Source organism: Coenobita brevimanus, chromosome 66, assembly GCF_032717465.1.
Source record: "Coenobita brevimanus isolate Jiangsu-jjx chromosome 66, ASM3271746v2, whole genome shotgun sequence".
NCBI classification, from domain to species: Eukaryota; Metazoa; Arthropoda; class Malacostraca; order Decapoda; family Coenobitidae; genus Coenobita; species Coenobita brevimanus.
This window is the reverse complement of record NC_137019.1, coordinates 32,523,538-32,548,791: the sequence shown is the minus strand read 5'-3', so window position 1 is coordinate 32,548,791 and position 25,254 is coordinate 32,523,538.

The following is a 25,254-nucleotide window of genomic DNA, read 5'->3' as shown; positions in this document are numbered from 1 at the left end:
ATCTTCGTATAGTTTATTAACTTCTTTTATGACTGTTTTCCTTATGTTTTTGCAACCTCTGTGTAAGTAAGGCCAGGCGACTTTTGTTTTTCAACTTTGGTCTTCATAGTGATGAAGGGATCAATGACGGTTCTAGCTAAAGTGCTCCTTTTCCAAAAGTCTGGTGAGGCAATTAAATTTTCTGGAGAAAATAACGAGAATAAGCACTAGTAGAGTACAAGACCAACACCTTGCAATCGATCTATGACCAAATATTTGAACTAGCTCTGTGATTTTGACTTTTGACCTTTGACTTATTATTCTCAAACTTGCAATATTTCATTCTTGCACGGTCGCAAACTACCTCACTAAGTTTGGTTTATATTGGAAAAAAATTTTAACTTGACCTTGTCCTGTGACCTTGACTTTTGACTCATTATGAAAATGGAACAATTAAATCTGACTCTAAATCCTTCCACCAGGTTTGATATCAGCTAAAAAAAAAAAAAAAAACAGTTAAAAGGCCAAAGTTTGATAGTATCTTGTGACTGGGAATTTGGACTGATTGTTAACAAATTTGAAACATTTCACCTTATTCTCACCCTTTGCCCTTCTGCCATGTTTCGTCTAAATTCAGATCAAACCTGTAAACGCTGACATGCAAGTCTTATTACCTCTGACCTTTTATGGGCAATATCTACTGTGCTTCTGACCCAGTAGAAAATGAAATCACTCGGTGAAAAAAAAAAAAAAAAAAGTGATCAACTTTGCCATGGGTACTAAGAATGATGGAAAGTATGGAAAAATTGGGATTTATGTTGAATATATTTCAGTGTGTCAGTGTTATGCTTAACCCCTTTACCACGGGGCATCACTTTCGTGACGCTTGGGAGCAAGGGATCATACCGCGGGGCGTCACATTTGTGATTCTGTGTTATTTTGAATTTGCCCGGGCTTTCAAGTGGTGGCTTGTATCATCTATCAGTATTGCCAATGTCCAACACTAGTCAGCACTCCTAATCTCATCTGTACTCCCATCCATTGTTGACAATTTAGCCATTTCTCCCCATTCTTGACTCCCCTCCCTACCTCCCCTCCATTACCCTTTCCTCTCGCCTGCCCGGCCATGCTACGCTAAGTAAATCTTCCCTGGAATTTTCCACTGATTTCATCCATTGATGTAAGCCCTATGCCCTATTCTTATACCAAATAATATATACAAAAAAGAAATAAGGTAAGTGATAGTGCCATACACCTGGAATTGACTAATTATCACCTGACAACACCCCACGTGCACTCGTTCGCTAATTTTTGCTGTTTATTTCCCCTTGAAATATGCCGTATAATCTATTCTCGTAATAAAAATATGTATAAGAAAGGAAGGGAGAAGCCTAAGTGATATTTACATTCACCTGGAACTACCTAATTTATTATGTACTGTCTAGATTTCCTGCCAATCATTTCATAGCGTATATATTAGCAGCTGTCACCACGTTGACATTGGCAGCATTACACTCCCCCTAGGCCACCACATGTATTCAGTTTACTGTTGTCTTTCAAGGTGAAACCACGTCAGATTCGCGCCTGTCCATTTCTGCTGCTTTTTAGCCCCATACAAAGGATCCTGTGACCTCTATCCCCTACTAAACCTCGTGTGGAAAGAGGTAAAGGGCTAAGTGACTGCTGTGGAACGTCAACTGGCTAATTTGTCAATGAAAATGATAGACAGTGACTACGATCTTTCTGGTGAGTAAAACAGTGGAAGTGGAAATGTAAATAATGTGTAAACAGCAAGTGAAAGCAATGAATATAAGTATAAGTGAACAGTGGAAAATAGTTTTATAAGTTACTACAAGTGACAGTGCATAAAACAGTGTAAATAAAATAGAAATGTAAATACTGTAAACAAAATAGAGAATGTAAATAGAAATGTAAAAGAGTAGTAATATAAGAATACGAGTATATATACTAGGAGTAATGAAAGTGAAAGTTTCACTCTAGCATGTATGAATACTATGAGTTATGAAAGTGGAAGTGAAAGTGACAGATTCATTCTCAACGCTAGTATACAGGACGAGAAAGTGAACGCTATGTATTTTACTGAAAGAGAAACTGAATGCCTACAGTGAAAATAAACTACTATTACTGAATGGAACTTATGGATAAAGACTGTAGATATATATAAGTGTTATATAGCAATAGAAATATAAAGTGTGAGTGTTTTTTTGAATAATAAATGACAGAACACCAGTGGCGAACGAGCACAAATGGGAAGGTCATATGCTCTCGTAATTTTCATTGCTTTCACAGTGTTTTTGTTTTGGAGTATGGATTCCAAACTATTTGAGAATCATAGGATAGTGTTTCTAGTGATAACATCAGGCTGTGGTAATGATATTATGGGTTGTAGGGAAGTGTAAAGTGAAGACTTCGTTACCCAACTTCAGAGGTCTCCACAAGTCCTACGGTACTTGATGAAGGCTCAACAAACATCCCAAGAGAAAGCTGAAGGTATTTGCCATAGGCATATATAATTTTAATATTCTAGGAGTAATAACTGATTTTTGGCAAATATTTTTAGACAGTCTGTCGGAGAGCGAATATGCCTGCGAGACACGCAAGTCAAGCAAAAACAACCCTGCGGTTTAGTGGTTAAACCTCCCCCTCTTGACCAATTTTCCACCACTGACTCTCCCCAATCCCAACCAATTTTGGATTTTTTTTTTTTTGGCTCAAACCTTCGGTTTTGGTGAGAAACATCGAAAATTCATAGAGAAATAGCTCACCTAAGGTTTAAAATACTCAATATAGGTACCAGTACCCCTTACAATACTGTGTTTTCTATCAGGCTGGCTCCAAAGAAAACGAGTTCTGTGGGAGAGTAATTATTCCACACCACTCATAAACAGTATTTATTTATTTATTTGGTACAAAAATATATGTAGTACGAGAGTACATTGGTTTTTCACACAGTACTATAGACAATATAAGCATTGTTTCACTCACCAAACACATCAACATACCTGATCTTTTTGGGCGACATTACCTGATCATCATTTCTGACTGTTTCTTCCTTTAATGCTACATAAACTTTGTCCTCCACATTGCCATCAATTGGGGAATCACTCTGGCCCATAATTTCGTACCATGGCACGACATGTCTTTACTGGCCAGGTCACTGGTAACGGGTGAATTGCCGAGACAATGGCGTGCGGGGAGGTGGGAGAGTTCATGCCGGGTAAGGCATTGTCCCTACTTGGCATCTCACAGAGGGTGTCCCATGTATACGTACCAAAAATCATGCACGGAAATTGAAAACTGTGCAAATTAGGGACCTTGCAATTGATGTGCGTTTATATACGACAGCGGGACTGACAGTGACAAAATGTGTGGACGTATATATACGTCAACAGGACGCAGCGGGTTAAGCTGATTTAGGCAGTTTTACATATTAAAAAAAAAATTAAGACTAGAAGCTTAAAAACAATTTTATATCCCCATATAAATTTCAAGACATTGATCCTTCAGTGCCATCCCTAGATACTGTTACCTACACTCTGATTCATAAGGAAATTCTGCCATTGAGTTACCTGATACCGAATGACAATGTACGAAAAACTACAACATTTCATGGTAATGAACTATAATAAATGGGTTTAGGGAGGCATAAAATACATATTTACTAATAGGAGTGTAAATGAAACCTAATACAATTTTTGTTGAACACAGTGGTAGAATAATAGGCCGACCCTTTGCAATCGATTTAATGTAAAGACTAGAAATAATTTCTGTGATCCGTCATCATAAGAATCTAGAATGTTAATTTACTACTCGTCTGGACCATAGCCACTGGCATACATTTAAAAAAAATGTCCTGAACACTGTTATGTTTTCCTGCAAATAAAGGAAGTTGAGTAAGATAAACAGGTCTTTACAACCGGTTCATTACATCTAGTATAGATTTATAATAAACTTTCCATTGCAGAGGATTCCTAGTTACCATTGATTTGAAATAGCTGACTAAACCTCTGCAAGCCAGATGAGTAGTTTGAGAGGAGCATCTGATGTTATCTGGAAAGACAGACAAAGAAACAAATGAGGAATTTTTAAATAAATCTATCACACCCAATGGGCAACATACTTAGTAACAGGACTATGAAGCCAAGGATTATGTACAAAGGAACTCGCGTCTCGTAAGACAGGCTGTTATGTTATCTAGATATATTGGAGTTTACAATACAGGAGTTAGCATCCACCAAATTACTGTATTATGTACAGAGGAATTCGTGTCTCACAGGGCATGCCGTTTTGTTATATAGATATATTGGAGTTTACAGCACAGGAGTTAGCACTCACCAAATTATTATGTATAGAGGAACTTGTGTCTCGTAGGGCATGCTGTTTTATAACACAGATATATTGGAGCTTACAATACTTAAGTTAGCATCCACCAAAGTATGATGTACAAAGGAACTTCTGTTTTGCAGGGCATGCTGTTATGTTACATAAATATACTGGAGTTTACAATACGTTAACATCCACCAAAGTACTATGTACAACGGAACTCGTCTCACTGGGCACCCTCAGGTGGGTTAATACAAAAGTTAACACCCACCAAAGTACTGATGTCACACGAGAATGATATCTACATTATTGTCTGTGAGGAGATACCTACATAATTATATCAGTTAGGGACTGTCCCTGAAGAACTAGATCCCTGAGGGACACAGAAGGCAGTAATGATGAAGGTTGTTTGCATTAAGATGGTCACATAGTTTGCAGGAGGAGAAGTGATGCATGTCTCCTGCCTCAGAGACTTGCCAGACAGGGTGACATCCCAGCCGAAGTTGAGCAGACACAAAATTATGCCAGTGAACTATAAGTCCATATCATCAATACTTAGGAGATTGACGAAAGTGGTTGTAGTGTTGAATGGACACACTCTGCATCTGCTCAGTGTTCCTGCAATGGAGTATAGGGTGTCTTAATGTACCTTCTTTTTGTAGCAGAGGAGGGAGGATGCATCGTCATCAGGTAAAAGCAGTCCACAGGCATTTTTCGCAAGGAGGTCAACAGTGTCACTGGCTGCAATTCTGACATGCGAAGGAATCCACAAGACCTGTATGGTAAGAAATTTTTAATGAGCTGAAACTAACTGACCTAAGATTTGTTGAACTAAGTGGTGGCATGTGGGCTTTGGAGACGATATGGCTTGAAGGGCAGACTGAAAGTCACATATTACTACACCACTCAATCTTAGCTGTGAGAGGAGATTAACTGAATGCAAGAGTCCCTGTAGCTCACAGTAGGTAGAGCTATAGAAGTTTGGTAGACTGTGGCCAACCCAACCTTCCTCCAGTAGGTCCAAACTGGGTGAGTAGATGGCACATCCAGCACTCCCATCTGCTTGCAAAGAACCGTTGATGTTGACATGCTAGGCAGTAGGAACTGAGGAAGGCACTCTTGCAATGGTCTTCAGAGCTAATTGTTTCTGGAGGAGATACAGGTCTGCCTTGGAAGTAGGAGTAAAGTAGACTTCAAGATGAAAAATCCTCCAGGGAGGTGGACCATGATTCACTTCTGCTACAGGAACATTAATATCAAGTCTTTGTAGGATGGAACAGGTTGTATTAATGAGGGTGTGGATGCCTGGCCGAAGTGTAGGTCGAGGTGCAGCAGGGTCAGGTGAAGTTCTGATGTCACGAAAATAATGAGGGACAAGATGGAGAGAGTGAAAACATTTGACACTGAAGTAAGAGACATTAGAGTATATTCTCTCAACACGGGGGGGTGGGGAGATTGAGTTCAGTTTGCATGTTGGCTATTCTGGAGGAAATAGGAGAGCCCAGAATGTATCTCATTACTTTGTGCTGAAAATGTTCAAACAGTTCTAAGAATGTCCTCTGGAGCTGACTGAGAGCAATGGAGAGGTAAACAACAACTGACCAAATGAATACAATGTAGATAGTTCTGGCCACAGAGATAGATTTTCAGGCAGCATTGTTGGAGAGCCACTTCAGGGGATTTAAGTGCTGTTGCATCCGATCTGGGAAGTCTCGGACGATGTGATGAACACATTGCCTCACAGGCATGGCTTGGGTAAGCCATACAAGTGCACCCAGGTGGAGGTACTGCCTGAATAAGGGGATGACACTATTTCCTACAGCGAATTCTGGAAGCGTTCCTGGGTTGAAGAGAGAGAAGATTCTGCTTTTTTTCTGGGGAAAGAATGAGGCCACAAATGGAAGACAATTAACAGAATGACTGAAGGAAGCACTGAAGATCTTCTGGAGAGCTAGAGTGAATGTAGATATCATCAGAAATACAGGTAACATTGGTTCAAGGAATGTTGGGAAAAAAAAAGAAAGAAACTGGCGCATAAGAATATTAAAAAGAAATGGGCTTAGGCCACCACCTTGCAGAGTCCTGAGTTCGAAGGCCTTGCAGGAGCTACTCACGCCCTTAAAAAGGACAAGCGAGGTCCTCTTACGGAGATAACCCTTTATATATCTCAATAGGTTTCCTTGGACACCAAATTCCACTAGCTAATTGAGGATGATATCTCTTTGCTACATCAAAAGCACTTTTAAGAGCAATGAATGCTCCAACACTGGTAGGGCAGAGGAGGGTATAGAGCCATTAGACAGTGGTGTGTAATTCTCTGTGGCAGAAAACCATACAGTCTGGATGAAAGTTTGTTCTCCAGCCAAAACATGGGACAGGTAAGGAAGATGCATTCAAGCATCTTACTGAAGCAGGAAGCGAGGGAAACATGTCTGAATTTGTCAGAGCCATGTTTGGAATGGGCACAATCTTGCTGGAGGTCCAGGCATTAGGAACATACCCCTTATGGAAGCAAAGATTGTAGAGCTGTGGCAGGGGGTTGCCAGGGACTTTCAGGAGTAGGTGAAGGACAGGGTAAGTGATGCCATTATTCCTGGTGGGCTGTTGCCAAATTCCTAATGACAGCACATTACAATTCGTCCTCAGTTATCAGGACGTCATCATCTTCATCTGGCCTCAGTAATGCAACCATCAGACTTAGAGTGCCAACATTTTGCCAGAAGGAAAATGCATCTTGAATATGTGGGGGAAGGTTGTGTGCTTGTGATTGTTCTGACCATGTATTAATTAGACCTTATGGATACTCACCTGGACTGTGGTGAAGAGCACTGAAGGGCTTTTTCCTGACAATCTTGTTTATTCGATGCCAGAACTTGTCTGAATGCTGATGCTATCTGAGAAATTCCACCAGGATTCAACATGAATGTATTGCTGGAGGGCAGTTAACCTAAACCATCCCAGGCATTTTTGCAAGTTACTTCCCACCCAATCCTGGACCAAAAACGGAAAAAAAAAATTATTGCATAAAACAATCCAAAAGGACACAAAAATCAAGGAAAAGCAAAAGCAAGTACTCCTTATAGAAATACAAGCAGGATGGCCGTCCATCATGTTTTTAGCCCAGTTTCCAAAGCCATGAGCAATGTTTTCCCACACAGCTGGGCAGGATGAGAGAGAACGGGGGAGGAGAAAAGGCGATTTCCCTTTCTCAGTGTCCTCCAATGGCTCATATTCCTCCCCAGAATAGTTATCCAGGTCTTTCTCTTCTGAAGAATCACTAAATGAAGGGACAGAAGGGTCCATGTGACAATTTCAACAGCCTTATCCAGTCCAGTGAAGCAGAAAAATGGCGTGATTTTCGCGACATCATGACACTCTGATGGACAGTGGCACATTAACGTTACCCACCCACGCAGAACCAAACTCAGTACTACAACTGCTTGAAATGAGTGTTGCCAATACATTAAGCTACTCCTTAGCAAAAAATAAGCTACATTAAAGCAGTTTGAGACGTGCTACAGTGCTCGAATTTTGCTGTCGGCACCTTCACATTGCTGGGAATAATCAAGATGTTTTGTACTGTCAGCACCATGCCGACGGTGGGATTGTACAGGTTAAATTGTCTCTTGATGCCTGGTACTGGTGCAGTCAATCAGGTGTTGGTTGCCTTTGGAGAGACCATATTCCACCACCTTCCTTTCTGCTTGGAGGATGTGCTGATCAGGTGTCCAAGTATGAGCTTCAGGACGACTTTTAATGTGTGATTTTGTAACATAGTGGCTCTGGAAGTCATGTGTGGAGTTTGCCAGAGAGGAATAAAAGTTATCAGGTGACTAAATCAAATGTGGGGAGGAGGTTAGAAATGTATGAGGTGTATATAGGGTTGTACATAGGAGGAACGGTAATGAAGGTACGAATGTGAGAAGGGCGGAAATTGTGGAGGATCAAGTCAACGCTGTACAAAAAGATGATAGGGACGGAAGAGCACCTGACATTGGACAGCACTAGTCTAGATGTTATGATGTGATCAACAGTGTCTCCATGAGTATTGTGGCACCACCAATGTCCCAGTGATTTGCTAGCAGTGGATGCATGCAAGGAGAAGCCCATTGTGATTTGGAATTGGAAAGAGGTCACCCAGAGCAGGATGTCGGGCATTAATCCATCCCGTCCGAGTGTCATGTTTACATGTCCCCTCTGGGCCATCCAGGTGACACGTATACATGATCTAGTATTTCGCGGCATTGTTTGAATATTCTGTGGGTTACTTCCATGATGGATAGACCTACGCAATATGTAGCCTTGTGTCCAAATCCTTGGCTGAGCACCTGCAGCTGCTGACTTCAATACCAGTGAAGTCCAAAAGCCAGAAAAGAAAAGGCCTTAATGATAGTGCGATAGGGAGAGAACTCGAGGTGATATTATCGCCAATTGTGAGGGGAGAAAGTGACTCTTCTTCACAAGAAAGCGACTGCCATAATGAGTGTCGATATTTATGCATCGTGTGATGAGGGTGGAGAACATGACTCCATTGTTTGCCCATCATATCCCCCTGAACGTTTATCTGCTATTTCCGATGATGGGAATGGTTCAGAGGGTATTGACGATCTTTGAGAGGGGGATATTGGCAAGGATAAGGAGATGAAAGAGGAAGTAGGGAGTGGAGAAAGGGAGGAAGTGGAGGAGGGAGGGAGAAGGGAGGAAGAAACATGGTGTGCCAAGCCTCACGCCACCCCTCTCTATTTACGTGAATAATGGAAGTAGAAAGTTTGTTTCATGATGAAATTAGTGCCTTATATTTTATTGAAAGTCTCCGTGTGTGTATATCTGTTATGATGGAAAAGAACAAATCACAGGAAAAAAAAAATAATGGAAAATATAGTGGAGAAAGGGAGGTGGGAGGGAGAAGGGAGGAGGAAACATAGTACCTCACACTGCCGTTCTGTCTATTTATGTGAATAATGGAAACAGAAAGTTTTTCATGGATGAAATGAGTGCCTTATTTTTTATTGAAAATTTTCGTGTGTGTGTATTTATTATGATGAAAAAGTCTAAATGACAGGAAAAAAATTCTGTTACAGTGGAAAATACAGTATTTTCGATTATGGATTACGTATATAACAATTTTGTTCACAATATATATATATTTTTTATGTAGTAGTAGTAGTAGTAGTAGTTGTAGTAGTAGTAGTGGTATTATTTGTAGTAGTAGTTGTAGTAGTAGTGGTAGCAGTAGTAGTATAGTAGTGGTAGTTGTAGCAGTAGTAGTAGTAGTAGTAATAGTAGTAGTATTAGTTGTAGTAGTGGTAGTTGTAGTATTAGTAGTAGCTATGGTAGTGGTAGTTGTAGTAATAGTAGTAGTCATTGTAGTAGTAATAATAATAATAGTATTATTTGTAGTAGGTGTAATACCCAGATTTCTAGTCTCACAGCAGTGCCAGAACTGAACAACAGTGTAAGCCAAACTCACATCTCCATGTGTGTGTGTGTGCAAGAGAGAGAGAGAGAGAGATAGTCTGTCTGTCTGTCTGTAAGGTGTCTGGGTATTATGCATATGTTAGTGTTAAATTTGTCATAATTATCAGTATGTTGTTTTTTGTGTAATTAGAAAAAATGATTTTATTGTTTTGCGTATATTTATGTGAATAATGGAAGCAGAAAGTTTGTTTCATGATAAAGTCGTTGTCTTATTTTATATTGAAAATATCTGTTTAATAATATTTGTTATGATGAAAAAGTACAAATCACAGGAAAGTCATAGTCGTAATATTTCCAATTATGGACAGTACGTAAATATGGTAACTACTTTGTTCACAATACATATTTTTTTATAGCTTTTTTGTGGTAGTACTTGTAGTGGTAGTAGTTGTGGTAATATGTGTAATAGGTGTGATAGTAATAGTGGTAGTTGTGATTGTGGTACTTGTAGTAATAGTAGTATTGTGGTAGTGGTAGTAGTAGTAGTAGTAGTAGTAGTAGTAGTAGTAGTAGTAGTTGTAGTTGTAGTAATGGTAGTTGTAGCATCAGCAGTAGTTGTAGTGTCAAGACTCCATATTATAATAATACAACTCATAGACAGATAAATAGATAGATAGATAAATAGAAGCACCAAGCCAGGGGGTGAGATAGGAAGTGTGTCAGTGAGAATCGACCAAAGGGAAACGGGCTTGCAACCTTTAAGTGAAGGAATGCTTGATGTGCACCGGAAGCAGTACATACACACATACATACAGAGTTCTAGAAGCTTCCACGACAGCATAGCCCACGTGACACGACCCCTGCTAAACGAGAATATAGGAATCAGAGATCAGAAAGAGGCTAGCCATAGAACCGACAGGTAGTGGAGAGAAGGAGGCTAGCAACAGGGGCAAGAGAGTGGCAGAGAGATATAGACTGAGATGGGGAGGTAGCTAGCGGAACTTAACTTTATACTTCACTCGTGTGTGAGAGACTTTAGTTAATCTTTCCAAGGCAAATAAAATTATACATAGTCCCATACTCATCTTTACCTCTCCTGTCATTGCATAACAATGTGAATTAAGATTTTCTACTTACAAACCTACTCACGTATAGCTACTGCTCACCCAGGAGTATATTATATGCATAACTGATCTACAAAACACACTACAAGAAGCTACGAAGTTTTTGTAAGAGTAGTAGTGGTGGTCATAGGACAGTAGTAGTAGTAGTAAAAATAGTATTATCTGTAGTAGTTGTAATACCCAGACTTCTAGTCTCACAGCGGTGCCAGAATCGAGTGACAATGCAAGCCAAACATACATATTCGTGTGTGTGTGTGTGAGAGAGAGAGAGAGAGAAAGAGAGAGAGAGAGAGAGAGAGAGAGAGAGAGTGCGAGAGTGTCTGTCTGTATGTATATCTGTAAGGCCGGGTGGTGGTAAGGCAAGCAGGCAGCCTGCCTCAAGGTCGTTGCTATAGTTACTTGGCTCCCAGCACCAAGTATGACCGATTATGGAAAATTTTTCACGTAAATAGTGTTTGTTGTGGATTTTGGTCTTCTGGAAGTGTTATCGAAGTGTTATTATTGTGGAGGACTAGTCTAAGCCTTAGTTGTGACACCATACCTCTGACATGTATAAGGACTATCTATCTATCTATCTATCTATCTATAGCCCGACGCCCTAATCCCACAAAGGGTGGCCGCAGACAAAACGCCTCCAAGTCACTCTGTCACCCACCATTTGACTCCCCTCCCCCCAACTCACCCCCCCCTCCCTCATATACCTCTCAAAAAAACAACAAAAATTGCCCCATTTCCCACTCACTCACTCCATACACACACTTCACGGACCATCTGATACATTCAGCTTGAAGTTGAGAGATTGCTGAGTATTATGACACCTTCTTTTTATATTTGCTTAAGTATTAACTGAGATATGAAAGTTTAAAAATAGATGATTTTCACAATTTCTCTCGGGAATGCCTGGCTGTGGGAAGGGTTCGCAGGGACATCTGCCAAACGGGATGGGTTAAAGTCACCCATGTAGATCATGACATATTGTAGGAGCAGTAAGGGCAGGGTGATTAATCCTTCCACTGGTAGAACAGACATTACATAAGCAAATTCTGCCATTGCCCACTGTGACCTAAAAAAGCTGAAAGGTCAGGTCATCATCTACACAGTTCTTGTGTGCAGCAAATTTTGATGGCCTTCTGATTCCACAGGCATTTGCAGAGATAATATGAAGTGACATTCTGGTAGTGACTTTTACGTTTAGGCTACTGGGAAACAGTCAGGGATGAGGAGGTAGAATGAGTGCTGCTTTGCAGTGCAGAATGTGAGGGATCATTTGTTGATAGACCACTGATCCCCTTCAAGGCAAGAGGCGATAGCACCCAGCATCTCTGTGAGGGTGATGACGGTAGTGATGGTAACCTGATGAGACTCAACAAGAGAAGCCAATGTGCTTTCGGTGCTGGTGTACTGACTGACCACACCATCGATGAGTGCCTCAGTGGCATCAAAACATGCTGTAAGCCCTGTGCATTGAGATGTCATAGAGACAACAGCTTCACAGAGGGCAAGTACTTGTGCGGATTCAGGAGTGGAAGAAGAGGCAGGTGAGGTGGCAGCATCCGGTAGTGGTGGTGACAGTGGTGGTGGTGCATGTGGTAGCACAACTCTAGGAATTGTGGCAGGGTCTATTTGGTCTGCGCGTTTGGCACGGCCACGCCACACGTTGAGTCCTATCTTATAACAGCGAGGACATCTCCTCTGTGAGGAGGCTGGTACAGGTATGGGTAGCAGTTCCAGAGGTGAAGTGATAGCAACGGTGGTGGGTGGTGAAGGGGTGTGATATGGGCAAATCCAAGAGGCATGGTTGGCAGCACACCACACACACTTCTCCAAGGCAGAGCAGTAGTGTGATATATCTGTTCTTCCTTCATTCTGCATAGCTCACAGAATGGAAGACAAGGTAGGAAGCTGAAATTGACAACTATTGGGAAAGAGTCTGGGAGACTCCAGGTGAAAACACGTCAGTTGATGGGCGTCCCATTTTCATGGAAATAATGACCAGTGTAGATGCCAGGGAATTTTTTGGGCAAGGAGGAGTAACGCCAACAGGATTCTGGGTGATGAGGTAGATAGGGAACTTATGGGACCTGTCGACTAAGTCCTGAATATCCAGGAACAAGGACAGAAACTCACCACGCGTGACCCTGTCTATGATATCCATATGTTGTCTTGAGATACAGATGAAGCGGGAGGAGACAGCAAACATCTTGACCTTGGCTGGCTCTCGATTGAGATGGAACGTCTTGGTGACCACAGATAGCTAATGAAGCTTCAAAGCAACAGTCGGGTACCTCTCTGAAGAGGAGTTTGACATATTATGTTCAGGGAACAAAAGTTGGAGGAACTGATGCAGGCTTGGAAAGTGTCTTCTGAGGAGGGAGGCAAGGGAAGAAGTGATCAGGAGCCCTCCACTGAGAAGTCAAATTGCTCTTGGATGTTTTTGCAGCAGGAGACGATGGTTCACTGTTGAAATCTGAAGCGTGTTCCACTGGGTGTTTGGTGGAGGTGTAGCACTGGGCAACATGATGGGAGGCTACAGGTTTAGGCAGCCTGGGAGTCACTGCTACTGTAGTAGGTATACAGCTCTGGTGTCTATGAAGGTCAAGTGAGGGCCAAGCTTCCTCAGACGCGATGTCATCATCACCGAGTGCTAGGATGGCCTCAAGATCAGCAAGGGTGGCAGGTACAGAGTATTCCATATCACTTGAGTAGGTAGCGGTCAGAGCATTGGCAGAACTGTGCTCAGGCGGAGTGACATAACCTTAACAATACTACATGTCACGCTACTCGCACTGCACATGCATAGACACAAGAACTTCCATCCGGAAGGGACTGGCTAGGTGTATGGGTTTTTACATCAGAAATAATGACGAAGTCCAAAAACCCTCATATTCCCAAGTGACACTGTACTAAACAGTACTTCAACTATTTCTCTCTGCCAAGGGTGGAGGGTGGCAGCTCGCTATAACCTTCAGAATTTCGCCAAAATCAGGACAGTTTTCTCATGAGTTTGTTTACTTGCCGTGAGCGCCATCTATCTCCAACAAGTGAGGACATGAAGAAGCGTTGTGGTGCTGAAATGGGTGTCACTGAAAGCAGTAAGTTGAGTACTCTGAGGTGGGGTGGTCATGCAGAGAGGATGGAGAATGAAAAAGTACCTAGAAGAATGTAGGTCACTGAAGGGTAATGAGGCAGGGAAAGGGGAAGACTTAGAAGATGGAGGGACTGAATGGAGATGCATGGAAAAGGAATGTGTGAGTTGGAGGGAGGGCAGTTAAATGAAAGAGGAAAAAAGACTTGAAGGCGATTTGTTTGTGGCCATCACTTACGGGATTGAGGCGTCTGACTATAGACAGATAGACAGGTAGATAGGCAGAAGGCAGATGATTGATGCATTAACCTAACACGCCTGTAAGCAGTGATGTGTGTGTGTGTGTGTGTGTGTGTGTGTGTGCGTGTGTGTGTGTGTGTGTGTGTGTGTGTTCTTACCTAGTTGTTCTTAGCTTATTGTACGGTAAGAAGAATGATTCAAGCTCGTATTGTCCAGTGTATTAAATCACTTTTATCATACATATCCTTAAATTTATTAACTGTTTTGGCACACACACACTATTTAATTTGGTAGTGCATTCCGCTCATCAATTGTCCTATTAGGGAAACTTTTTATGCAGTTTTTTGCAGTGTCCTCTTGCTGATGCTTCCCCATAGGTTGTATACTCATTTGTGTCTATTTTATCTTCCTCTGAGACACATTATATAGCATAATCATGTCTCCTCTTTTCCTTATGTCTATTTTCTCTTTCCCTGAGACACATTACACAGCATAATCATGTCTCTTCTTTTTCTTCTCTCCTGTAGTGTTTGCAGATTCATTTTTTCTAGTCTTTCTTCGTAGCTTAGATCCTTTAAGCTTGGCACCCATCTTGTAGCGGCCCTATGAACTTTTTCAATCTTATCTATGTGTTTCTTGAGGTGAGGATTTCAGACTACTGATACATACTCCAGGGTTGGACTGATGAATATGTTATCTTTCTCAGCATGTCTTGATTTATGTATGTGAATGCTATTTTCATATTAGCAAGCAGTGTATACACGTTCCGTATCTTCTCACTGATGTGGTCATTTGGAGATAGTCTGTTGTTGATAAGCAGTCCAAGGTCCTTCTCTTTTTTTGATGTGTTTAGGGCTTTAATTCCTAACTTATAATCCCCATCTGGTCTTTTTTCACTTTTACCAAACTTAATGACATGACACTTGTCCACACTGAATTCCATTTGCCATTTATCGCTCCATTCATGATGTTTATTAAATTCTTCTTGTAGCTCTCAACAACAGTCTGTGTTAGTAGTTCTCGTTTGTATTTTTGCATCATCAGCAAACATATTTAGATAGCTTTAATTTTCAATGTTACTATGTCATTTATATACAGTACACTAAAAACATAATTGGTGGAACTCTGCCAGTCACTTCCCTCCATGATGAGTAATTTCCCCTTAGTATTGTTCTCATTTCCCTTTTTCTGAGAAAATCTTGCATCCAACATTACAGGTTGCCTTGGATTCCTCCTTGATGGTACAGTTTCCATAAAAGTCTTTGGTGCGGTACCGTACTCTGTTAAATGCTTTCTTGAAATCAGCAGTAGATAGATACTGTCCACCCATCCTTCTCTTTTCTGTAATGTTTCTGGAACTCTATCACAGTAGCTTAATAGGTTAGCAACATATGATTTTCCCTTTCTAAAACCAATCTACCTTCTGTTATCATACTGTGTTCTTGTAGATGGTTTACCCAAACTTTTCTTATCAGATATTCTAATATCTTACTTACAACACTGATTAGTGACACTGGTTGGTAGCTAAGTGGATGTTGTCTATTACCTTTCTTGATTAAGGGAACAATGTTTGCTTCTTTCGAAATATCAGGTAGTTTACCTTGTCCCAAGGATTCCTTAAATAATAAATATATTGGTCTATGTAACTCTTTTGCACATTCATGTAGCACCCAACATGAAATTTCGTCAGGACCATTTGCTTTTCCTTTGCCTAATTTACTTAACTCCTCCTGTAATTCTTTTCTGATACTTGTATATCTGGTAATATTTGTTGGCATGCTTGTTGCATATCACTTCTCTCAAAATTTTCTTCTGTAAAAACTGACTGAAAATTTTTATTTAGTGCTTCACAAATATCTTTCTCATGTGTATAGATGATCCCCCCGTCCACAATGGACTGTATTTTATCTTTAACTTTGGTTTTGCTTCGGATGTAGCTGTAAAATAGCTTCGATTGATCACTACCTTTATTTATAATGTCTTCCTCAAACTGTCTTTGGGCTTCTCTTCTTATCCTTATATACTCGTTTTTTGCCTGTTCATAGTTGTTATATTCCCTCTCCCTATAATCTTATATATCTAGTCCACAACAAGTCTCTTTTTTCTTTTGATTTTTTACATTCTGTAATAAACCATGTCACTCTTTTCTTTTCTGCTTCTTTGTGCTGTGGGATGTTAAATGCTTTCTTGAAATCAGCAGTAGATAGATACTGTCCACCCATCCTTCTCTTTTCTGTAATGTTTCTGGAACTCTATCACAGTAGCTTAATAGGTTAGCAACATATGATTTTCCCTTTCTAAAACCAATCTACCTTCTGTTATCATACTGTGTTCTTGTAGATGGTTTACCCAAACTTTTCTTATCAGATATTCTAATATCTTACTTACAACACTGATTAGTGACACTGGTTGGTAGCTAAGTGGATGTTGTCTATTACCTTTCTTGATTAAGGGAACAATGTTTGCTTCTTTCGAAATATCAGGTAGTTTACCTTGTCCCAAGGATTCCTTAAATAATAAATATATTGGTCTATGTAACTCTTTTGCACATTCATGTAGCACCCAACATGAAATTTCGTCAGGACCATTTGCTTTTCCTTTGCCTAATTTACTTAACTCCTCCTGTAATTCTTTTCTGATACTTGTATATCTGGTAATATTTGTTGGCATGCTTGTTGCATATCACTTCTCTCAAAATTTTCTTCTGTAAAAACTGACTGAAAATTTTTATTTAGTGCTTCACAAATATCTTTCTCATGTGTATAGATGATCCCCCCGTCCACAATGGACTGTATTTTATCTTTAACTTTGGTTTTGCTTCGGATGTAGCTGTAAAATAGCTTCGATTGATCACTACCTTTATTTATAATGTCTTCCTCAAACTGTCTTTGGGCTTCTCTTCTTATCCTTATATACTCGTTTTTTGCCTGTTCATAGTTGTTATATTCCCTCTCCCTATAATCTTATATATCTAGTCCACAACAAGTCTCTTTTTTCTTTTGATTTTTTACATTCTGTAATAAACCATGTCACTCTTTTCTTTTCTGCTTCTTTGTGCTGTGGGATGTAATTTTGGACTCCTATTTCATCAAGTTCACAGAATTTTCTATATATAACAATTAAAGCTTGTCCTCTAAGCTCCTCCAAGCTCCATTTCTTAATCTTTTTTTAAGACGTACTTCTTTAGGTCGCGGTAGTTTCCCTTTTTGTAGTTTAGGCTCTTTTTGTAACTCTCATTACCGTTAATAATATCTTATGCAATCCTGAAGTTGCAATTTATTTAAAACTACATGGTCACTTTTTCCGAATGGAGGGTGATACATTATATTGTCAATATCATTTTCTTGCCTAGTAGGAAAACTCCAGCACAAGGTCCAGGAGCTTTTGGTCCCAAAAGCTCTCATGGCTTCTTACATCTAGAGTATTCCCAATTTATATTTGTATTGAAATCTCCAGTTAATATAATTCTCTCAGATTTCTCTTCCATTCTGTGTAGTAATGCTCTTAAACTGTGAACTGTACTCTCTGCCAGGTCTTCATACTCGCCTTTTTCCCAAGTGTTTGTTCTGGGTGGCATATATAAACTTGCCACAATTAATTTCCCTTCAGATGTAGTAATCTCTATTGCAATCACTTATACTTGTGAAGGTATATCTAGTTCTATTTCTTTGACTTGTAGATTTTTCTTTGTTAATATTATAATTCCTCCTCTTTTTTTTTTTAATTCCTACTTCTTCGCCATATATTGTATCTTTCTAAGTTTAGGGTATCGTTTGATATCTTTGGGGTTAATTTTGTTTCAGTTAGGCAGATTATATGGTCTTCCTTTTCTTTGGTATAATCTTTCATCTCTAATAATTTAGATACAATTCCATCTACTTTTGAGTATGCCAACTTAATCATCTTGTTTACATACTTGCCATAACTTGAGTCTATTACCTTCCTTTTTTTATATTCCCTTCTAGTTATGGACCACTTTCCATCATGCAATCCAATTCCTTTGCAAAATAATTTACTTTCCCTCTAATCTTTCCTCGTTTTTTGTTTTTGCTTCCTTCCTCTTCTCCTTTAGTTTACCCAATTCCTCTCGAGTTAGGCATCTTTTTATCCATACTTTTTTCCCATGAGTTTGTTGGCATTTTCTAGTATTTCTTCTACAGTGTTTGCTGCTGGAATGTTACTTTCAGAGGCCTTGACTTACTTCTATCATATTTCCCTAGCCTTTTATGTTCTATATCATTCTCACAGATATCCTCTAATTCTTGCTGCAGCATGTTCATTTTATTTTCCATCTCCTTTTTGTCCCTTGAGATTCTGTTTTTTTTTTGTTTTTTTTCTTCCTTACATATGCTACCGATTACTATGGATTTGTTAATATTTACAGCTTCCCTGACTAGTTTTGAGTTATTCTTTATAATTTCTTTCACTTCTTTTCTTACGCTTTTTTCTTCTACCCTTGTATGTAAATCATTCATTACTTTCACCATTTCAGCATACGTATTTTGTACCTCATCTTGGTAATTTCTCATCATTTCATTTACCTGTTTTATTTTCTCTTCACTGTTACTACTTCGATCTCTCAGACTGCTTGCATGCCTGACTTTCTCTGGATCATTTCTGAAATCATCCATAATTTTCACATGGTTAACAACTGTACATTCCATTTCACTAGCCTTTGTTCATAGTGAATTTACCTCAGCTGACAGTTCATCTATTGTTGTTGCTTTTATGTTTATTTTCTTTATTAATTCCTCATTTTTTTCCTTCTGTCGTCGTAGCTCATTCTTGATTTCTTCAATTTCCATTTGAAACGGTCTTCTAGTCTGTTCACTTTTTCAACTAATTTTCCGAAAGTTTCCTTTTCAATCAGGTCTGGTTAGAAGTCATCGTCCTGTTTTTTACCTTTGTTTCTTTTCTTAACATCTAAAGGCATCTTTCAAAATATGAAGCCATAGTAAAGATCTCTATTTACAGTTTCTGCATCACTCTGTCGTCTGCTAGTGTTGATGTTGTCCAGCTGGATTAAGGAAATTCATCACATGCCTTGTCACTGATATGGATGTTTACTTACTTTAAGCTACACTTCTTCGTTATTTCTTGTTTTACTATGTTGGATCATCACCTAAATTAGCCTGATACGAGCTTGACCCATAAACAGGTACAATCTAGGTATCCGCAGAGCAGAGCTCAGTGATACACGTCCTACCCATGTGCTAGTGGAGCAGTGGAGTGTGTGTGTGTGTGTGTGTGTGTGTGTGTGTGTGTGTGTGTGTGTGTGTGTGTGTGTGTGTGTGTGTGTGTGTGTGTGTGTGTGTGTGTGAGAGAGAGAGAGAGAGAGAGAGAGAGAGAGAGAGAGAGGAAGTACTAGGTCAGGTTTCTGATCGTGAGAGACAGTGAGACGAAGTACAAGGTCAGGTCTCTGATCGTGTGTGTGTGTGTGTGTGAGAGAGAGAGAGAGAGAGAGAGAGAGAGAGAGAGAGAGAGTAATCGGGCACAGCATTGATCGTGAGAGAGTTAGAAAGGTAGAGACAAAGTAATAGGGCAGGGCTCTGATCGTGTGTGTGCGTGTGTGTGTGTGTGTGTGTGTGTGTGTGTGTGTGTGTGTGTGTGTGTGTGTGAGAGAGAGAGAGAGAGAGAGAGAGAGAGAGAGAGAGAGAGTAATCGGGCACAGCATTGATCGTGAGAGAGTTAGAAAGGTAGAGACAAAGTAATAGGGCAGGGCTCTGATCGTGTGTGTGTGCGTGTGTGTGTGTGTGTGTGTGTGTGTGTGTGTGTGTGTGTGTGTGTGTGTGTGTGTGTGTGTGTGTGTGTGTGTGTGTGTGTGAGAGAGAGAGAGAGAGAGAGAGAGAGATGTCCCAAATGATTTAAATAATGACTTCTTACAAGCTAAACTAAAGTTAATGTATATATTAGTGTATGTAACTGAATATAAGTTCAGCTCTGTGTCGGCATAACCGTTGCTGGTCTGCGCGAAAGAATGTATTGTGCTAACTACCGCCGTCCTAGTTTTTTTATGACTTAGTTCTATGCAATGTTATAAGATACATATTCTTTAACAAGGGAACAGAGTAGTGAAGATGTGATAAACTAGGCAGTAGCCAGTCTTCAGAGTAATTTATCTGGCAGTGGGTAGGAAAATGGAAAATATCAATTGCTTTGTTCCAACCTACTCTTATTAATGCACGAGTGACCAGACTGAACAAGTTTCAAGAGTGCTGCAAGCAGGCCAGAGACATATCTCTTGGCAGAGGAAAATTGGAAATCAAGAAAACTGGTATTGTCAAGCATGGCAAGTTCTTCAACATTCTTAATTGCAGATGTGAAATAGTTGCTTGATGTATCTAAAATAACCCTCATGGTTGCGAAAAAGATGTTCACATCCAATACCGTCCTAAAGCAAGAAAGAGTAAAGACACTTAACTTTGGAATATTTGTCTCCATGCCAGGAAGACTCCTTCCATTGGCTCAGAAGCCTCCTGACTCTTAGACCCGATTGACTGGTTTAATGAAGTCTACGGACCATCTTTAACCTGTGGGCTTACAACAACTAATATGAAGAAGCTCACTGCAGGGGCAATACAAGTACATCAGTGGCCATATCATGTTTCAGCCATATAACGATGCATCAGGCAGGTCACAGAAACTGCAGACAAATTATTTAGAAGAAGCGACAGGGCTTCATTAGAGGCCAGGAAGCAAGCAGGCAGTTGACGTGAAGAAATGAATCAAACCAGGAATTTATGAAAAAAAAAAAAAAAAAATCAGTCTTTGAAGTCATAAAGTTTGTAGATAGTGTATTTTCCTCTCATTAAAAATGTTTTTATTGAAATCTTATAACGAATGATCGTTGTTTCAATACCTTCCTGATGGCTGCGACTGAAATCCAAGCCAAAAAGTGCATTATTATGATCTTTTTTGGGGAAAATAACTTTCAGTGTATTTGTAAATTTTTGATCATTATTTTAACAAGCTAAGTGTGGACGTGTATAAAAGAAAGTTTTCAGCCCAGCACATGTATAGAGTACCTATCATAAGGAAAATTCTCAAAAACTGAATTACCCCCAAATCAAAACGCCCTAAATTATACAAATATACATACTGTATATACATACATACATTCATACATACATACATATTTGTCTATTTATATATTTACATATTTTAAAATTTCGGTGCTTATTATTCAGTTCTGAGTTCGCTCCACCATATAAAATATTAGTACTGTAGATCTCCGTGTCCGGTACTTAACAAGACCCTTCCTCTGCTATGTTTATATTCCTGGTGCTGTTCTTGGTCCATGGTACTTAATGTATTTCTCAGATCTTATGGTCAAATGTTTCCCTGGTCAGAGCTCATCAGGTACGGTAACACTGTCCCTGTTCGCTCACTGCTATAGGTGGTGTAGGGGCACCCTTTTTTTTTTACTATACTTTCACATAAATTTCCTTTCCACGTTCCATTGTTCTTTTGGTGTATCCTAGGGTTATTAGCCAGGTGTTCCCATTGTTCTGAGTTAAGTTTTCAATACCACACCATTAGAAGCAGTCCACCACTCAAAGTTCCTGTCCAGTTATCCAAGCACCAGAGAACGAGTTACCCTCTCTACAATATCACATTCATTTCCCAAAATCGTTACTTACAAGATATCATAATAATTATATTCATCTCACGTAAGACCAATGTAATGCAAAAAATATATTTATATTTCAGCAAATTGTTAGACATCACACATACAAAATTTGAAATGAGGAAATTATTTAAACTGCTGTTTTTTTTTTTTTTTCCACTCAAAGAACTATATCCATGGAAAATTATATTTTATGTATTGGGAATGTGAAATTTGAAATATTTCATTTAGTCTGAACTTCTGAACACCAAATCAGTGTTAGTTGAATTATATAAACTTGACTCCTGAGTTTGCAGCAGCCTTGAGGAGTGGTGTTGGAGTATGTTAAGCCACTCAACCTGAATGATAGCTTTATCTTGACAGTTGAGAACCACTTTATCAGCTCACATTATCACTACCCTTGTTGACACAGAAGTGGGAGTCTACTGTGATGGTGTTGCGCACTCCAGGAGGAGCAGTAGCAATTCAAGTAGCGGACCATACACCCTCATCTGCCCTGTAACCCGCGGGGAGGACATTGGTTAGCCTGGCGGGGCGCCATCTTCACGTGAGGAAGAATTCTACCCATTACATTTTTTACTTAGGAGGAAGTGACTGTCTAAAAATTACTTCCCTCCTTCTCACATTAGAGTAGTCCTGGGCCCTAAACAAGATACATATATCCAGTTTGCTCCCTACATGTCACAAGCAGAAGACAAACACGTGGATCTGTTCGGTACAGTTCTAGCAATGAATGGATCCACACCGCATGCTTTGCACTTTCAGACACCAGACGATACCACTGCACATGATTATGTGATAGTGGAACACATCCACGAACACATCTACTGTCATACTAAACACAGTTTCCCCCACACCTCCCAACAACCCACTGCTCACACTACCTCAGCTACAACTCAGCATCGGCACATAAACACAAGACCTACAACTCACATCAGGACTGGATGCAATCTGCCTCGAGCACGCGTAATAAAGAAATTGCAAATAAACACACACACACACACACACACACACACACACACGTATGTGTGTGTGTATGTTTGTATGTATACGTAGCCTTAATGAAATAATTATTTCCGATTTATATTCCCAAAGATAATGTCATTAATAATAATGAAAAATAATGCATTTCTGTCTTTTCTGTGCATGTGTTACCCCTCTCTCTCCGTACATATCTATCTATCTGTCTATCCATCTGTTCTAATAAATGTCTAAAAGTATTTTCTGTCCATTAATTGCATGACTCCTTAGTATTCACCTATAGGACAGATAAAGTACATTAAAACAGACATACTTTTATCTGGCGGAACTGAGGAACTCTTACTACTTCAACGCGTTTTTTGTGATTTTGTTGAATTCGTTGATTCCTTGATCATAGGTAGTACTGAATATCCTTGATTACTAGTTTCATCAACTTTATGACATGCATACCCTTGGGATAATTGTTAGATTTAACGTGATATTGTTATCCTTCATGATCTTGAAGATGATGCTGAATTCGTCATTAGAACATGCCAACACCACCCTTATTTATGCTAATGATACGTAGCATTCATATTCACACAAGAATCAGCATAAGTGGAGAATACCATCACTTATTTATATGTGGTGTTAGAGTGAGTTTAGATTATCAATTCGAGATCTAGGTCAAGGTTTTGTGAGTCTTTCGGCTTTGATCCATGAGTACAGATGATCATGTCTGAGAGGAGTTCGATTGACTTTGTAATCTGGGCCACAAACGCCACTATTGACTAATTATCTTCTATGGGACTCATACTCAGTCACTCTGTCTTGGTTTTCCACCACCAAGAATTCAAGTCAAAGAAACAAAGCCTTAAATAATATCCCCCTAAATTGTAATTTTTATATACTCACAGTTATATTGCAAAACTAATTAATGCTTAGTCATGCAGGTTAAAAGAAAGTATAATTCGCTGCAGTTATCTGAATTTCAGTGTGACCATTCGGAGAAGTTGGAACTTATTTGAAAACCAAAATATTGAAAGTTAAATTCCTCGTGTGAGATGTGCTGCATCATCACTTTTTTTCGGAACTGTCAGTTCAGTTTTGCTCCTATACGTGACAGCAGGAGAAACGGAACACACGCCAAGACCTTAAGGTAAGCTGATCATTAAACCTCCGATCCTCTCAATAGTCAAACAAGTGCCTTGGAAGGGGAGGGGGGGGGCGGTGGGTTGTGTGATTAACCTGCCCTCTATCAGCAGATTTTTTACATATACTTTGTCCCCCTTTTAGTTTTCATGACTGTACGGTCAGAGACTCTTCCTATGAAGACAGTATATGTGGCACACTAGTTATGATACATTTTTGCTCATGTTGGAAATCCAAGAATTGATATGAAACAGCCTCTGTAACTGGTGGTCAGAGGTGGCTGCCACCGTGTTGAATGCTGTTTTCCAGAAGTCTTACACAACTTTTATCATTGTGAACATTATGTAATAATATATATGGAAAGAAAAATTAAATAGCAACAACAATCATTACTGATTTGCATTTATGAATAATAATGTATTATAATCAGCTAAGAGAAAAACTGTCTCCAGTCAAAATAATAATGATCTGGCACCTCTGAGATCGTAGCCCAGGTGTTTGGTGCACACAAGCCAGGGATCACATGAAATGCATGTTATGATACCATTAAATACTAACAAATTACAAGATTCAGTAAACCTATGAAATTATCTGTTTCAGTTACTCAAATTTACATCGACTAACTGACCTGTTGTAAACACGAAGTAAATCACCAACGTGAGACCAATTATAATTCAGTAATCTCCCGAAGCAAAAACTCCTACCAGGCTTGTCCCCCGGGTGGCAGATGAAGGAACCCCTGCAGAGGATGTTATCAGTGGGGCAGCCTCGAGTATGTTGAATAAGAGGTCGCGTTCCAAACCGTGGAAGAGGAGTGGGGCCCTTACCACATGTCAACTCAAGAAAAACCATGGAGCGGAACGATATAAAAGATAACATGAACTATGTTAATGGGAGCTATGCGACAGCAGATGCGGCCTCGTCCTGTCGGGATGGTTATGTAAGACATGTAACATCAATCTGTGATCAGGGGACTGTGCGCACTAAACAATAACTGTGAATCGCAACGTGGAATGGAAATAGACTCTACCAGGCCGGCAAATACAGCAACTTAAAGCAAGAGATGAAAAGGCTGAGGCTGGATATTGTGGGAGTGAGCAAGGTGAGGTGGACAGGTGTGGCTGCTTGGTCAGATACGGAGGTGAAATTCACTTACAGTAGCGGAGAGGCACATCAGCGAGGAGTAAGAGTGATGATGACTCCCAGGATGGCAAGAAGTTTGACAGGATATTGGGCAGTGGCCAATAGAATAGTGATGGTGAAGCTGGTGGGGAGTCCAGTCAACATGAATATAATTCTGGTGCATGCACCTACAGTTGATTATC